This window comes from Pangasianodon hypophthalmus, chromosome 30 (assembly GCF_027358585.1).
Source record: "Pangasianodon hypophthalmus isolate fPanHyp1 chromosome 30, fPanHyp1.pri, whole genome shotgun sequence".
Taxonomy (NCBI): Eukaryota; Metazoa; Chordata; class Actinopteri; order Siluriformes; family Pangasiidae; genus Pangasianodon; species Pangasianodon hypophthalmus.
In genome coordinates, this window is record NC_069739.1 from 4,649,996 (window position 1) to 4,668,538 (window position 18,543).

An 18,543-nucleotide genomic window follows, 5' to 3' on the forward strand; every position below is an offset into this window, starting at 1 on the left:
ATCCTTTTGCTCTGTCTCACTATTCTTTCTGTCTTTCTGTCTGTCTGTCTCTCATTTCTCTTTCTCTGTCTCTCTCCTTTCTGTCCCTCTTTCTGTCTCACTTGCCTTTCCTTCTCTCTCTATTCTTTATTTCTCTGTCTCTCCTTTCTATCCCTCTATCTGTCATTTCTCTGTCTCTCCTTTTTCTTTCTCTGACTCTCTCCTTTCTTTACCTCTTTCTCTCTGTCTCTCCTTTCTCTCGCCGTTCTTTCAGTCTCTCTCTTTTCTCTGTCCGTCTCTCTCCTTTCTCTCTATCTCTCATTTCTCTCTCTCACTCCTTTGCCTCTGTCTGTCTGTCTTCATTCTTTCCCTCCCCTCTGGAATCCATCCTCTCTCACCTTTCTCTCTGTGTGTCTCTCTTTCCCTTCTCTTGCTCTGTCTTTCCTTTCTTTCTGTCTCTATGTCCTTTCTCTCCATCTCTTTTCCTTCTCTCTCTCTGCCTTTCCTTTCTCTCTGTCTGTCTCTCTCAACTTTCACTCCATCTCACTCACATTTCTCTCCTTTGTTCTCTCTCCCCCTTACTCTCTAATTGCTCTCTGTCTGTCTCTTTCCTTTCTTTCCCTCTTTCTCTGTGTCCTTTCACCTATCTCTCCATCTCACTCACCTTTCCCTCTCTCTGCATTCATTCTGTCTCTTTCTCTCCTTTCTTCCAATCTGTCACTCATGTTCTCTTACTCTCCTTCCTTTTTCTCTGTCTCTCCTTTCTCTTGCTCTCATTTTTCTTTCATTCCTCTCTCTCTCTCTCTCTCTCTCTCTCTCTCTCACACACACACACACACACAACATTTCTTCTTTCTCTATCTCTGTCACTCTTTTTCTTTCCCTCTCTCTCTGTCTCCTTTCACCTGTCTCTCCATCTCACTCACCTTTCTCTCTCTCTGTTCTTTCTGTGTCTCTCTCTCCTTTCTCTCTGTCTGTCTCTTTCTTTTCCCCCATCTGTCACTTATTTGTCTCTTGCACTCCTTTCTCTCTCTCTCACCATGTCTCCTTTCTCTTTCTTCTTTCTTTCCCTCTTGCTCCTTTCTCTTTCTGCCCCCCCTCTCTCTTTCTCTCGCTCTCGCTCTTTCTCTCTCTCTCTCTCTCTCTCTCTCTCTCAGTAAGACGAGTTGTTGTTTTCCAGCTGTCACTAATGTACACTGTTAGTTTCGTGCTGAGCTTCCCGTCTGTGTGTCCGTCTGTCTGATGTGAGAAAGACGAGTGTCAGCAGAAGAAAAGTCTCTCCTTGGGCAGAGGATGTGTGTGTGTGTGTCTGCAGCTGCGTGTGTGTATAAGCCTGAGTCAACAGGTAAACGCCAAAACACCTGTTTCCATTGTGGCCTGAACACAGGGCCCGACCTGAGCACACACAACCGAATACTGAGCAAAGACAACACACACACACACACACACACACACACGAAAAAGAAGATCCCGGCACATATAGGGCCTTGAAGCTCAGTGGTTTAGACTTACCTTGTGTTTGCTCAGTGTGTGTATACGTGTGTGGGTTTGTCTCACAATAATGAATGATTCAGATGGCACACACACACACACACTGCAGTATTAGGAGGAGATGAGATGAGAAGAGTGATGAGATCAGGTTAAGTGTGTGTGTGTGTGTGTGTGTGTGTGTGTGTGTGTGTACTGTATGTGTATTATATTAGAAGCAGATGAGAGCAGTCGAGCGTGGGCGTGTTCCACAGGCGTGTTTGCTTGAGAAGGTCTGCCGAAGTTCAAAAGGAGCTTTTGTGTCCGCATGTTCTGATGTGTGTGAGTGTGTACGAGTGTGTGTTTGCCTCAACAACACCCAAGCTTTGGCTCTTAAACCTACCGCAAAATCTAAAACATCATCTTAAGAAAAAAAAAAAAACCTTGAACTTGTAGACAAACAAAGAAAAGTTGTAAGAAAAGCTTTGAGTGCTGACTCCGCCCCTAAACCACACCCATACACTGTGTATGTCGTAATTAGACACGTCACTGATCACTATAGTATCACTATCGGGGCTAATACCGTCGAAAAATGATGGATTGTCTATTGGAGAGAAAATTTTAAAAAAAATTATTTGATCCAATCTTGTAACGAATATGATTCGGAAAATATTTTTGAAAATCTTTAGTTCTGAAAGTGGAAATGTTTACATATAAGGAAATTCAACTGTATTGTTTTGTCAGAATTGATTATTTATTATTAATTATATATTATACTTCTTTATTTTCGCAATGTCAGTGGTTTTTGTGCGAAACCAGCGGTTTTCTGTAAGTTGTGTTTTTTAGCTACGTGAGTGCTTCAGTTAAAAAACATCTTTTTAAATCTTAGTAGTTTTTAATGGAAAAAAAATATCGGAAGGGTATCGATATCAGCGGGGACTCAAAGTTTCAGTATCGGTATCAGAAAAGAAAATGTAGTATCGTACCATCTCTATTTGTAAAGCAAATTACTATTTAAAAAATAATAACTAAAAATCCAAATTTAAAATTTCATGATAACAGCAAAAACATCTCAGTGAGTGAAAAACTATCTTGAATATAGTCAAATTTATATTTACTAATATTTCCTGTTATAAGATTACAATATACCAAAAATATGATTATTAAGCCAATTTCTAGACATTTTTAAGTTTTTAAGTTTGAATAAAACTTAAATAAAAAAAAAACTAATTTTAAGTTTGAAATTTAAGTTTGTTCTAATTTTTAGCAGTTACTGTATCTCTAGAAAAAAAGCGAAATTATCTGCCAATAGAATCAGAAAAGTTAAAGCTTGAAATGTGTAAAGGCGGCTAAAAACAGGCAAAATAAGCTTATATTTTTTATTTATAATATCATAATAAGAAAGATTGCCCATATTAAAGAAATATTCACTTGCTAAGATATCATTTGTTTTTCAGCAAATAAATCATGTAATTCCTTAAAGCAATTTTTTAATCAATCAAGCATGATCACTAGCTTTAAAAAAAAAAAAATTTAAAACAAAATAAATGTAAAAAAATTCTAAATAAAAAAAAAACATGAATCCTAACCTTAATCTTAATCCTTATTCCCCTAATCCTAACCTTCACTTTTATAAATTTCATAAACGTAATTTTTAGATATTCCTTTAAGTAGTCAAACCTCTGAAAAAGGATTTCTTTAATTAAAAATAAAATTCTTTTTATTTATTAAAGAATGGCACATCATACTTTTATCTTCATAGTTACTTTTAATCTTGTGGAATGTCTGTGGAACAAGTTCCCTCATGTCCACATTAATATTAGGATGCTTTTTTCACATGGGTGTGACACATTTCTTTCTTTTTTTTTCTACAGAAGGAAATAATGTTGTTGCACTGTGCAGCCGTTGACTCTTCCTAACCTTTTCTATGAATTCATTGGTGAGACCTGGATACATCTAGTCATTAAAAAGATGCTAAACACTTTTACACTCATCTAAAAACAAATGAACGAAACAAAAAAGAAAAAAGGGACACTCTTTATCTACACCCCAACCCTACACACACCACCTGCTTCCCCGAGTAAACAGGTCCTGAATCTTCATTTACATACTGTATCCTGTATCCTTAACACTTTCTCTAGTCAAATGAATTCCGCAGAAGGAACTTCATTATAAAAAAAAAAATAAAAAATTATGAAAGAATTATAAACCATGAAATTGTTTGATGTTCCAGTTGTACAAAAATGGCAAAAATTAAAAAACAAACAAACAAACAAACAAACAAACAAACAAATGAACAAAAAATAAATAAAATTATGCTTTTGTGAACAATTTAACCTTTTTTTAACCAATTTAACAAACAGTTTTAGGAATGTGCAGATCAGAAAAAAAAACAACCTACACACTTGCTTGTGTTGTATGCTCTGTATTTGCATACTGGATCCTGATTGGTTGTTACGTTTTATGACAAAATAACACGTCTATTCACTGCTAACCTCCAGTGAGATTTTCAGCTCCATTTCTTTCTTAAAGGAAATCAGCAAAAAATAATGCAGAGATTTTTCCTTTCACTGTACAGTCTAATGGTCCCCCAACAGGACTGCATAAAAAAAAAAAAAAAAAAAAAAAAAAAAAAATCAAGTGAATTATAAACTATAAATTCGCATGATGTAACAGTCCTAGAAGAAATGCTAAAACATGCAAAAGAAAAACAAAATATTGCAACAAAATATTTAAAAGAATATTTTACACTCATCAAACAAACAAGCAAACAAATAAATAAATAAATATTGGGATTTGCAGACACCCCCAACCCTACACACTCATTTGTGGTCCGTATTCACATACTGGATCCTGATTGGTTGTTATATTTTATGACACGATAACACTCTCCAGATCAATACTAACATCCAATGAGATTATTATAGGAATTAAATTAGGAATTTACGTATGTGTAGAAATATAGAATATTGGAAACTTTATAATTACCTCTCTCTCTCTCTCTCTTTCTTTCTTTCTTTCTTTCTTTCTCTGTCTCTTTCTCTCTCTCTCTCTCAAAATACTAAAAGGGCCGACAAGGTTAATGCACTCAAGTCAGGATAAGCAACCAGCTGTTGACCTCCTAATACCTAAAACAACCTCCTAATACTGAAAACCACAGAGAGAGTGAGAGAGTGTGTTTGTGTGTGTGTTTGTGTGTGTGTGTGTGTGTTTGTGTGTGTGTGTGTGTGTGTGTGTATGAGAGACAGAGAGAGAGAGAGAGAGAGAGAGAGAGAAAGAGAGAGAAGTGGAAAATGCAGGCATCTGTTGCAGTGTTTGAGTTATTGTGTGTGTGTGTGTGTGTATGTATGTGTGTGTGTCTGTGTCTTAACTCGGCTCCTAAGCAACAGTGTGCCATTTTCTCAAAGTCTCAGTCTCTCATCTGCTCACAGACTTACAGCGGATAAGAGCTGGTAATGGCTTGCAGTGTGTGTGTGTGTGTGTGTGTGTGTGTGTGTAAATGGCAGTAATGGGACAAGGATGAAGAGCTCCTATGAGTTCTGAGTGCTTTCATAAACAATAGCGAGGCATTAGTATGATAATCTCCGCATGCCTTCCATCTGAAACGAAGATCCCATGCTGCGTGTGATAGGCCGGACTCGACTCACGCCTTCTCATGCTGCGTGTGTTGTGTGTGTTTACATGGACGTGAGTGTGTGTTTGTGTGTGGATTTAATTTGTTGACTGCATTTAACACATTGTTTGTATTTGGTATAATGTGCGTGTGTATGAAAAATTTGTAGATATTCTAATGCATGAGAGCACTAGCCCCGCCTCTCATCCTAAAATCGGTGCAAATTTGTACAAATATACCGTCATTCATATACACACGCCTACACATGACTACAACTGTTCTTGATCTAAAACAATCAAAGAGCAAAGATTTAAATAGAAATACTTTGTTTATTCATGTTTTTTTTCTCCAAATTTGGTCATTTGCCAATTCCCTCCCACTAGCTAGCTAATGTTTATCACTCCAAAGCTAAATAATCTCCACCTCACATCTAGAAGTAAGGAATAAAACACTGCGTGTTGTGCTGTTAGAGGAAAATAACCAATGATAGCGTTGTGTGTGACTCTAAGTTACTGTTACCATTCCAGAGTTGTTTATTTTCCAAAAAGAGCATGTCCTGAAGTGTTTTATTTCTCATATATACCACAATGATTTCGAGCTTTTACAATTTTTACTTATTAACGAACAACACGTTGTACTTTTTTAAACAAACTTATAGCTACGTCCAATGTTTTGGAATATCTGTGAAACATGTTAGTTCTTGTTATGACTTACGTTATGTTAGCTATAAACAGTCTCAAAGTTAATAAGACAAAAAAAAACCGCAGCTTGTGCTGTTAACGAGAAAATTCTTCCTGTTTTGGAAAACGTAAAGCTAAATTATTAACTCTGAATGTTACAAAGCTCTGACACTGGAGACTCCTTCCAAAAATGTTAAGTAAACATCTCCTTACAGAACCATATGTTTTTTTAAAAAAAAATGTTTACGTAAAATGTCCGCTGTACAAGTCCTTGTGTATGCTGTTACTATAGAAACAATAACGTAACAATTTTGAGACTATAAACCAACAAAATGCTCTTACATTTGTTGATTCATAAGAATTATTACAAGAAGGTATGAACTGAATAAGGAAACGAGTTTAGCAGACTTTTCTTTACATGAAATTTTACGTTAGTCTATAAAGGAATGACTCAGCAAAATATTTATACAGCTTTCCGCTTACTTCAAATGTAATCGCTCAAACAAGACGTGTTTAGCGTCCATCGCGTCCATTTTCAAGGCTACGACGCTAATATTGCTAAGTTTATTTCAGTAAAATAATATTTTTAAACCATATTCTTCTCCGTGTAGCTAAACACTGTACTGTTGAGGGGGCGGCCATTTTGGATTTCTTGTTAGCTAGATCAGCCTCCAGCTATTCACCTTGTTTGCACAGATTCAAATATAAAATTACGTAAATGTGATTAGATTTTAGCTTATCATATGAATATTAGTCAAATTCTTTCAGTCATGAGGTCTTACTAGATGTCGAACATTAATCTACACTTTCTTTACTTCACTTTTATCTTTGACCTTTAATATTTTTAAGTGAAAACCCTCAGTCATACTTGCTTTAGAGGGATGTTTGGGGTCAGGGTGATGTTGTGTGTTCAGGCGCAGGGATTAGCATAAACATAGCTGTCATAGCATTGTGGCTAATCATAGCAAGCCTCTTTTTACTCATCATAAAGGTGGCAAGCTAATAAAATAAAACGGCTTTAAATAAAGCGCGTGTTGCAGGTCCTTCGGGGAGCACGGTGCTGCGAGCACTGCGACAATGTCACACTTGCTATACATTGCATTTGCATGTCATAAGGTCAATTTTCCATCCAAATGTTTTGCAGTGGTTTGCAAACACTGTTATGGAAATGTTCATGACAAGATGATGTTATGAAAAGAGCCCTAGTTTTACACACACACACACACACACACACACACACACACACACACTAAGCCCATACTTTCAGTCAGGGATTAACTGATGGACACTTTGCTCCTGAGATTCTTTAACCTGATCTTAGCATATTAGTTGATCGTATTAGCATTATATTTAGTGTCAGTACTGTTTTATTTTATTTCTTTACACTATTTTACTGTTACACACAATGCATTGTGGGAAATGTATAGTGTATATAAATAAATACATATGAATAAATATATATATTGCACCTATTTTGTTCTCTGTTTAATATGTGACACATAAAGAAAATAGTTTTTAAAACAATTTTAACTGTACATTTTACAATACAACGTAACGCCATTTTAAAAAAAACTATTTACAATTTAAGTTTTTGACATTAGCATATAGTTTAATATTCATATTAATGTTCCTGCAAATGACTTCTATATTACTAAATTTACTCTATTTTAAATTTCCAGTATATTGCAGTGCTGGCAGTATTTTATTCATATTCCATTTTTTTCAAAAAAATATATTTTTGATAAAATCATTATACTAAATTTAGAAGCTAGCCTATCCATAAATGAAGAAGTGTACTCTGAATGGCCTTGACCTTTGACCTCTAATGAGGAAGAGCCTTCACATTCCTCAGGGTGGAGCATGGAGGCTTAGAAAAGAAGCAGCAACACACACTCGTACATCCTCATCTAATTACTGCGTCTTGTATTTGTCCATATTAGAAATTTCCTATCTTGGGAAATATAAAAACATTAAAAAAAAAAAACACTTCGATATAAAGATTGTGCCATTTTTTTAATATGGATTGTAAACTAAAGACAAAGTGTAGGAAGAAGTTAGCTCACTACGAAAGCTCACTGATAGGTCTCATGAACAGTTTTTCTCCTTTTAGACTTTGTCTTTTAAATCACACACTCTCTCTCTTACACACACACACACACACACACACACACACACACGTTTGTGAAGTGCTTCGGTGGCCGTGGCATGCTCCCATCACATGCCGCTGTCACGCTGCTCAGCCGTGACAAGACGAAACAGCTGAGAAAGACAAAGAAAGACAGAGAGGGGGGACGAAAAAAAAGAAGAAAGGGAAGAGAGACAATGTGAAGGAATGTCAGAAAAAAAACTTGATATTTTAAAAAAAAACAATAATGAAAACAGGACATGGATGTGGAGGTGGACTTGGTGCACCATTATGGAAAAAGTGAGCCTGAGTTATCCCATGCCTTATAGAGCATTGTTCAGAGGGAGCGCATGATCACATGGGGTGTGTGTGAGTGTGTGAGTGTGTGTGTGTGTGTGTAACATGACTCGCACTGTCAGAGACAATAGGAGGCAGAATTCTCTGGACTGTCTTCAAGACTCACGCGGGTATTTATACACTGGGAGACTTAAGCCCATGGAAAAAGCGCATCTGCTCCCGAGCTGAGTTTTTACACAGAGCACCTGGCAACCCTTTTAGGATCAGAGGCCCGAATGCCGCGTGTCACATGCAGAATAAATCAGTGTTTAGTAGACAGGCCGTGACCTTGTGTGTATTGGGAATGTGTGTTTAATGCAACAAGTCAAAGGATTTAATGAGTGATGTATTCTGTGCCGTTTTTTTTTTTTTTTTTTTTTTTTTGCGCGAGGACCAACAAAGACAAAGAAAAAACATTGTTTTCATTTGACAGACAAATTCTTAAAATGCATAAATACTACATAATACAATCTCTTGAGCTCTTATTTCTCTCTAGAATTGAATGTTTTTAAAGAAAAGCATTACATATTAAGGAATAGCTAGTATCAGCTAGCTAAGTTCCCTAGCTAGCTAGCTAGATTAGATTTTTTTTTAATTATTATCAGTAATAAAGATGAAACAAAGATTCTGTAGTGACAAGGAAGTTGTTTGTCTTCGCTGTAGCTTTTTAAGCAGAGAATTTGAGCTGCTCACAAACTTGACTGTTAAACTCGGTCGTCATATCACGTAATTACGAACATTACACACGCCGGTATTTTTAGTTACATTGCAACACAAAGAAATACGTTCGATTCGATGTATCGTATTCGCTCACTAACAAGACTCATTGCTCACCAGCTCTTCGTTCTCCATGTTTGTTTTTTTTCTCGCATGATGTCAGTTTGCGCTCTTTTGGAAACGTTTTCGAAAACACTAAACGCCGCAACGTTCTCACTGGATTGAATGTAAAACGTGTGCACGTGATTGAGAAAAAAAAACAAAAATCATCTCCGAAAGCAGAAAAACTTTTACATTATAACTTCACCATGTCAATGATTATACATCTTTGTTAAACAACAACAGGTTTTTTTATGTGGAGCATCCGCCATACAAATCGCTGTGTTGTTGCTATAGAAACGATAACGTATTAGCAGAAGCACATTAATATAATCAGTTGAGATGTTACAGAAAATTCAACAGTGGAAATAGCTGTAAATTTGTATGAGTGGAAAAAAAATAAGAAACTGTGTGTGTGTGTGAGTAAGTATGGGTGTGTGTACATGTGTGTATCCATGTACACATGTAGCAGGAGTAAGGATGTGTTGCCGGGATCTGCGCTGCTTGTGTCAGCAGTTATTGCTGAGGTTGTTTCCTTACAGGTGACTGTGTGAATGCTCGCTGACAGATATACACATCCTGCCTTTTTTCCCTCCACTGCAGGACAGAAGAAAAGGAGAATAGAGGAAAGAAAACACCGAGCCAGACGACTCCATCTGCTCTCCAGCATGCTAGACGAACCCGGCCTTCCTTTTGACCCGACCCCGCCGCGCCTTTCAAAGGTGTGTATGTGTGTGTGTGTGTGTGTTGGTGGGCATTTTCCTGTGTGCGTGAGCCGCTGTATCTGCCCCGCCGAGTGTGTGTCTTTGTGACCGCAGAAGTGTTGAAGGCAACGTGCCATGATTTATTGCGATTCCAGTTTCAGTGCCACCTCGGCGAGTAGGAGGAGGTCATCGTGTTCTTCGCTGTTTTTCCAGCTTTGTTCTGCGGAGGAGCTGCTCGGCGTCGGCGCAAAAAAAACCAAAAAAACACCGTGGCTAAATGGTGTAACAAAATGTGGCTAAACACTTTTCACCTTAACAAGGTGCTAAAGGAAATCTGATAAAAACTAAGCACACACACACACACACACTCCATATTAAACAGTGGCAGCTCAGTGAGTCCAACACAAATATGGATTTGGCAGAAAAGACGAAGAGACGGAGAGGAATTTGCGAGATCACTGAGCCAAACACAAACATGGATTCACACAAAAGATTATTCTCATAATATATATTCCATTAAATAATAAGTTAAAATGAATAGATCTCAATATTTCAAATGTATGTATGATATATAAGGAAGAAAACACACTAGCGCATGCTGTAATAGGAAAATAATCAAATGTTTTATTGCTCTTATACTACATTATACTATACTTTTTATTAATTTAAATGAACAAGGATGACACTTTGTATGTTTTATCCATTTATAGTTACAATTAATTTAATTCTAAAGTCGTGACGTGTCATCAACTGTTTTTGGTCTCAAGAGCCGCTGTTCTTGACTCACGAGAAAGGATTTTTTTTTTTGTGTGCAATTTTTGTCTGCAAACAGCTCAAATAGTGTAAAATATCAAATAGTGTAAAAACATTTGATTCACTTGTGTTTATCAAAATTATCTAGACTGGAAATCGCCAGCTTGGACTAAACGAATCACTGATTCATTTGATTCATTACTGAATTACAAATGAGTGACTCTTGGCAATGAGCAAAAGATTACCTGACTCACACACTGATTCCCCAGTAAGAGAGGATCAAGTCTCTGTTATGAAGGAAAGATTCATTGACTGAAAGACTGATCTGCGGAATGAGAATGGAGTGAATCGCTCTTGTGACAGAAATGATTCAGTGAGTCAATGGCAGCTGATCAGGTTTGGCACAGAGAAAGATGTGAATACAACTCTAATAATTCACATATGTTTTAAAAAAAAACATATAATGTGATGTAATGCTTCACCTTCCATGTTTGGAATTGTGAAGCCCCTCAGCAGTGACTGCGCAGATGAAATGACTCAGTGCATGGCAGTGAGTGATACTGATTCGTTCACCTTAATGACTCGTTCCAAAAGAATCATTTGCAGAATCGTTTTGGTGACTCTCTGCCACTGAGGGAGAGAAAAAATAGAAGCTCAAAACAAAACAACAAAAAGTTTCTGCAAAAGAGTTTTGACCAAATGAGAGAAAAAGATGAGGAAAGAGAGCAAGAACGAGAGAGAGAGAGAGAGAGAGAGAGAGAGAGAAAGGTTAAATGATGGTGTAAGGAAAAGGTGGAGTGTACAGCATGTTCCTTACAATCACACACCCTTTTAATCACATACACACACACACTGTCTGTGAACGTAATCCTGGTCGGAGCCGGCCGTTTGATAGACGGCACAAGCGTCCACTCACAGAGGTGATGAGAGACTGATGGGAACAGGAAGTGACTCTCCAGCAGCTGAGGGGATTTATCAGAGCAATCCCAACTGAAACACACACATACACACACACACACACACACACACACACACTAGAGAGTAAGAAGAAAGAAAAAGGGAAAGGAGTATTATGACAGTCTAAGGCTGTGTGTGTGTGTGTGTGTGTTTTGGAGCACGAGGTTCACACTCTGTATTTCACCTTGGCTTTGCCTTTGACCCTAGACTTCTGTCTGCCAGACACCCTGAGAGTGTGTGTGTGTGTGTGTGTGTGCGTGTGTGTGTGTGTGCGCTCTGTTTTTGCTTAATACACATTGAAGCACATTGAAATGTCTACAGACATATCTATGAGTGTATGTGTGTGTGTGTGTGTGTGAGAGAGAGAGAAAGATTGCTTTTACACACATTTATCTGACATGCAGATCGTTTGTATGTATGTATGGATTTACTGTGTGTGTGTGTGTGTGTGAGTGCTCTGCTCTCTAGATAACCTTGCCACAGGGTCTCTCTGCACTCTTCTTTGGCAATAACCCCCCCCACACCCACACACACACACACACACACACACACACACACACACACACACATACATATATACACACACAATCTCTCTTTTTCTCTCACCGTTTTTCACTCGTTCACTAAATCGCTTGTCCACTTGCGAGGTGAAATCTGGCCCCCGCAGAAGTTCACTGGATCTCAACTTTACAATAAATAACTCCGTCTGATCAGGTGAGAGGAGGCGGAACTTCAAAATGTCAACAAAACAAAGACCTTCATTTGAAATAATAATGAAACACGATTACAAAAATGACGCATCGCATGACGCTTGTTAGGTTACTTGTTAGCTTGCGCTCGTTAGCTTAAGGTAAATTAAAACATACTCACCACCATTTACACTTTATATAATAAATAAATAAATAAATAAATAAATTAATTAATTTTCTTATTTCAGTGTACGGTGTTAGATTAAAATCACAAACAACAATCTCAGATTGTTTATTTCCCCAAATACATATTCAATATGGTTCAGCATTGTTTATTCGACTTCCTCAACAACAGCCATAGCCACATGTCAAGAGTAAATAAAAAGTGGACACACACTTACTCACTCGTTCACTTAGACACTATTTGACTGGTGTTCATCTGTGAATCAAGACTAAGTGTAAAATAAAATCCTCCACGTTTGGTTTTTACTGTGAGCTTTGAAGCTCCTACATGTGATTACATAATGGTTCAGCACTTAAAATGGTGGAAAAGCACAGACAGTTCTGATTCTGTTACTCACTCACTGACTCATTAATTGACTCAGTATCTCATTCACTGACTCACTCACTGACTTACTCAATGACTCCTTATTTGACTCAGTACGTCATTCACTGACTCATTCACTGAATCACTCACTCACTAACTCATTCACTCACTCATTCACTGACTTAATGACTCACTAACTTATTCACTGACTCCTTAAATGACTCAGTACCTCATTTACTGACTCATGCACTGACTCACTCACTGACTAACTCATTCACTCACTCACTCATTCATTCGCTGACTTACTCAATGACTCCTTATTTGACTGAGTACATCATTCACTGAGTTAATAACTCACTCACTCACTCACTCATTAACTCACTCATTCACTAACTTACTCATGGACTCCTTCACTGACTCAGTACCTCATTCACTGACTCACTCACTGACTCATTCACTGACTCACTAACTGACTCACTCACTCACTCACTCACTCACTCACTCATTAACTCACTAATTTACTGAATTACTTACTCACACATTAACTGACTCCCCGACACTTTCCTTGTCTCACTAACTCATTAACTAACTAACTCACTCACTTACTCACTCACTGACTCACTAATTCACTCACTGACTAACTAACTCACTTACTGACTTCTGTACTGTCAGATTAGGAGTTATGAAGCTCCTACATGTGCTTACATAATGGTTCAGCTGGGACAGTTCTGATTCACTCACTAACTGACTCACTAACTCACTAACTCACTCACTGACTCACTCACTTATTAGCTCATTGACTCAGTCACTGAATCACTAATTTCCTAACTCATCCACTGACTTATTAACTCATTTACTGAATCATTCACTGACTTAATAACTCACTGACTGACTCATTTACTGACTCACTCATAGCCTCACTAACTTTGAGTCATTAAGTCACTCACTCACTTATAAGCTCATTGCCTCAGTCACTGACTCACTAATTTCCTAACTCATTCACTCTCTTATTAACTCACTTACTGAATCATTCACTGAATCATTTACTGACTTACTAACTCACTTGTTCATGAGTTAATAACTTGTAACTTGTAATAACTTGTTCATTGACTCATTAATTCGCTCACTCACTGACTCATTAACTTAGTAATTCATTGACTCATTAATTCACTCACTGACTCACTCACTCGTTCACTGGCTCAATAACTCGCTCATACACTAGCTAACTTAATAACTTGTACTCACTCACTAACTCAATTACTAGCTCACTGACTCACTCACTCATTACCTCAGTCACTCAGTCACTCATTTGTACACTTACTAACACACACACACACACACACACACTGTGTGACACTTGAAAGGTGACATGGGACAGTGCTGCAGGCGATGTCCTTCCCTGTGTATTGAGTCGAACAGCTGGTGACATCTGCACACTCACACGCACGCACACACACACACACACACACACGCACACATGCACAAAAGGCACTTAAAAGCTCCCTTTATGCCACTTACTTCTCCTTTTCATCCCATTGTTCTCCTCCTCTTCTCTCCGTCTCGCTACACACTGTGGACTTGTGAGTGTGTGACCAAACGGACACGTGTTCGTATCTGCCCGTGTGTGTGTGTGTGTGTGTGTGTGTTTATGTATCTTTGTGTGCTGGATTTGTGTAGGCGTGTCATTTTTAATCACCTCAGACGAACTGATGTCCTACTAGACTGAGACTAAAAAGCCTTTTTACTGGAGGATCCCTGCTGTCTGGATTTCAACCTTTATTCCAAAAATCAACCTGCAGAGTCGAAATGCTTTCAACTTGCCTCAGCATCGCACTATCACTGTGACTCTGTGTGTGTGTGTGTGTGTGTGTGTGTGTGTCTGTGTGTGTGTGTGGTGAGAGAAGTATTGAACTTAGTTGAAAGAGAACGATTTGCACCGAGGCATTTAGAGCCTGCAGGAATGTCAAATGTCCTGCCTGTGTGTTCACCCAGTCTTACACACACACACACACACACACACACACACACACACACACACACACACACACTGATAACATTGTTCTTACACAGGCCTCAAGCTTACAGTCTTCCAGTACATTAAACAAATATAAGTACATTTACAAGCCACACACATGTTCTCTCTCTCTCTCTCTCTCTCTAACACTCACACACACACACACACACACACTTACTTTATAGGGTCGTCCACATTTGCTCCCAAAAAAACGCAACCCAACCTTTTGACCAATGGTCATGCCCTGTCTTCTTCGCTTTAACACTGGGGCAGTGTTTCACTCACACAAACACACAGCAGGTGTGTGTGCTGAACATTTGCTATTTCAGAAGACTTATGTTCATAACTCTTTTACTACATTAGCATAAATAATAAGCTGTGTCAAGTTTTATTTTACACTCATTTAGTATGAAACAGTTTCACTACAGTGTAATTTGTAAGCATGAAGCTTTATTTAGCACATGAAGCTTACAAACTAATTCAGATTTATAGTAACACACTGTGTGTGTGTGTGTGTGTGTGTATCTGAAGAAGTATGGGTGAGCCTGTGCTCACTATAGCCTCAGATTTCTGTTCTTGGCTTAAGAGGTGTCATTAGGATCTCAACGTTTGATGCGTTCTGAGATGCTTTTCTGCTCACCACGGTTGTAAAGAGTGGCTATTATAGCTCTTGACCTGTATCTACATGATTGTATGCTTTGTACTGCTGCCACATGATTGGCTGAGTGGATGATTAATAAGTCAACAAGCAGACCTAGATGTGTATATATAGTGTATATTTCCAGTCAAAAGTTTTTGAACCCCTGTAGTAACATAGGGCTAGATGGTAAACAAAAGGGTTCAAGTTAAATACTTTCGAATTGGAAACTCGAAGTAGGAAATAGTAATTAAATGAACGGAGAGTGGAAAAGACTGATCTGGATTAATTTAATCAGTCACACGTAGCACACATTTGTTTTAACAAATACTCGTCTTTAATAAAGCACTTATTTAGTGTCTCATTACAGCGTCCTTAATTATAGAGATTTAGATATTTGATGGAATACTTGTTTCTTCCCCTTATTTATTAGCCAAAACTGTTATTTTATCATTTTTTTTCTATATAACAGCGTTGTTTTATTCCTCTTACTACACCAATTTGCCAATGATTACATGTTTTTATTTATTAAAGAGCAGCACGTCATAATTTCTATTCATTTTCATGGTTATGTTTAATGTTGTGGAACGTCTGTGAAACAAATTAGTTCCTGTTATCCACTATATATATATATATATATATATATATTAGTCATTCCCTCACCAGCTTCTCTTGGAGTCTCTCTTTGTTTTCTTAAAGAGCAAATATCTTGGCTGGGGATTACACTTGAGGTAAAGGGGATGTGTAAATGTAAATGTGTAAATTGTTGGCTTATTGGTTTAATATTGAAATAATTGTGTGATGAAATAACGCAATATGGAAACGTCATTTCTAGTGACTCTTACTTGTGACCCTACGTGTTTAAACTGTTTATTTAAAGTAAACGGGACTGATATAATCTACCTTTCTACTTGTATAGATATTTGATAATTGTGCCCTGTGTGTGTGTGTGTGTGTGTGTGTGTGTGTGTGTGTGTGTGTGTGTGTGTGGATGAGTAAAGGTTAAAAGGTCAGGTGGAAACAGCTCTATGGACTCGGTGTGTATGTCAACGATGGGTCAATCCCTCCTTTCAGAGGTCTGGATGTGTGGACTGAGCCATTCTACACCAGCTCAGCATACACACACACACACACACACACACACACACACACACACACACATGCACACACATGCACAAATATCAGAGCCAATTATCAAGCACGTTTGAGCCCTCTTAATCACAAACATTCATAAAACACAGCTGTGAAACACACACTCCTTCCTCTCTCTCTCTCTCTGAATATGAAGACAGTGTGTGTGTGTGTGTGTGTGTGTGTGTGTGTGTGGTACCCCTCTATGAGCTTTGTAAAAAGCAGGAGAGAAAGATGACGATGACGATGCTACAATGAAACCAGACGCCGGTGGTGGTTCAGAGGAGACTGTTGTGTTCAGCTATCTCTCCGGGGGAGGTGTGTTTTGTGTGTGTGTGTGTGTGTGTGTGTTGAGGGGGTGATAGAACTCAAGACAAAAGAGGAAGGAACTGCAGGGGAGCAGTAACTGAAGCTCCTTGTTGTTATGACAGGCAGGCGGTAACATGAACTCCTTGGAAGACTTCTTCTGTCATCCGTTCCTGCCTCTGCCTTTATTCCTGTGCTCCACAGGCCAGGGACGCAGGGGTCACGTCCTGGGGCAGGTTACAGTGTGTGTGTGTGTGTGTGTGTGTGTGTGTGTGTGTGTGTGTGTGCACGCGAGTGTGTGTGTGTGCGCAAGTGTGTGTGTCTGTGTGTGTGTGTGTGTGTGTGTGTGTGTGGGGAAAAAGAGGGGTCACTGTCAGTCTTGCTCAACATACTTTACTCTGACGCTTTGTGTGTGTGTGTGTGTGTGTGTGTGTGTGTGTGTGTGGATGAGACAAAGAGGAGTCCCTGTCAGGGTTACACAAATGCATACAGTATATTCTGACACTTACGCAAATCACACGTTTGTAGTTGTCATGGTAACGATGACACAACATGTGTTATCATAATAGTTTAAAATATATATGTTTAATAATTTTTTTTATTGTTATACTTTTCTAAATTTAAACTGTAGAAATTTTTACGTATTTTGGTTCCTCTGTCAACAAACAGGAAGTAGACAAACTAGCTCGTAATAGTGTTTGACTAAACATCACATTTTCTAGCAATATATGTAAAAAACATTATACACACACACACACACACATATATATAATATGTTTGTAATTTATTTTTACACACAACAATGTAAGTTAAATATTCTAGAAGGAGAAAAATGGATGTAAGAAATAAGTAAAGTGAACCAATAAATGTTTGTGACTTTATTTTATTGGGAAAAAAAAATCTAGACGTAACTGGAAAACGCAGTGTGTGTGTGTGTGTGTGTGTGTGTGAGTGTGTACGTTTATTTCTAATGACCTGTATTGTGCACAAAATTTTTAACACAAAGTACAGTTTATGGTACTGATTTCAGATTCATTCAAAATCCGCAACAGGAACAAGTAGGACTTTTTTTTTCATTTTTAATATATTTATGACGTATTTAGTTTTGTGGCGGCAGAGCAATACATAAAATCATGCAGATGAAGTTAAAGAGCTTCAATTAATGTTCACACCAGACATCCGATTTCAGAAACTGCTAACGTCCTGGGATTTTGACGCACAACAGTTTACACAGTGGGTGCAATAAACAAAAAAAAACATCATCCAAACAGAAACACCTTGGCAGGGTTGACAGGAAGCTGACAGGAAGGCTCCAGTAACTCAAATAAGCACTCTTTACAACCGTGGTGAGCAGAAAAGCATGACACAACACCTCAAACCTCCAGGTGGATGAGCTGCACCAGCAGAAGACCACACCGGGTTCCAGGAATCTGAAGCTACGGGAATCTGAGGCTACATTTGGCACTGAAACTGGACAGATGAGGATTGGATGGCGCTGCTGAATTGAAGGGGCGTGGCTAGAACGCTATAGGTTTTGACAGGAAATGCGCATACAAATGTTCATTCGCAAACATCACAACCCCACCACATTTATGCGTGATTGCGTCTGATGAGAAATGAACATAGTTTGTGGAGTTTTTTTAATTAATGTACGTATGTTTACGAAACAGAGTCATCTCTGGACATGTCACTCACATGATACACACGTGTCAGTTTACACACACTTCATGTGTGTGAGTGCATGTGCAGGAAAGAGAGGTCTCGGTCGGTGTTACACAAACACAGCTTG

General features: G+C 38.2%; 1 long non-coding RNA gene across 1 annotated transcript; it reads right to left on the reverse strand.

The window, feature by feature from the left end:
- Positions 1-7,752: 7,752 nt before the first annotated feature.
- LOC113529333 (uncharacterized) lies at positions 7,753-14,433 on the reverse strand. Its single transcript, XR_003403043.3, has 5 exons — positions 14,185-14,433; positions 12,037-12,160; positions 11,390-11,463; positions 10,956-11,103; positions 7,753-7,998 (listed from the first exon to the last, which is right to left on the reverse strand). It is a non-coding gene; the product is annotated as an uncharacterized LOC113529333 (long non-coding RNA).
- Between the last annotated feature and the right edge of the window lie 4,110 nt (positions 14,434-18,543).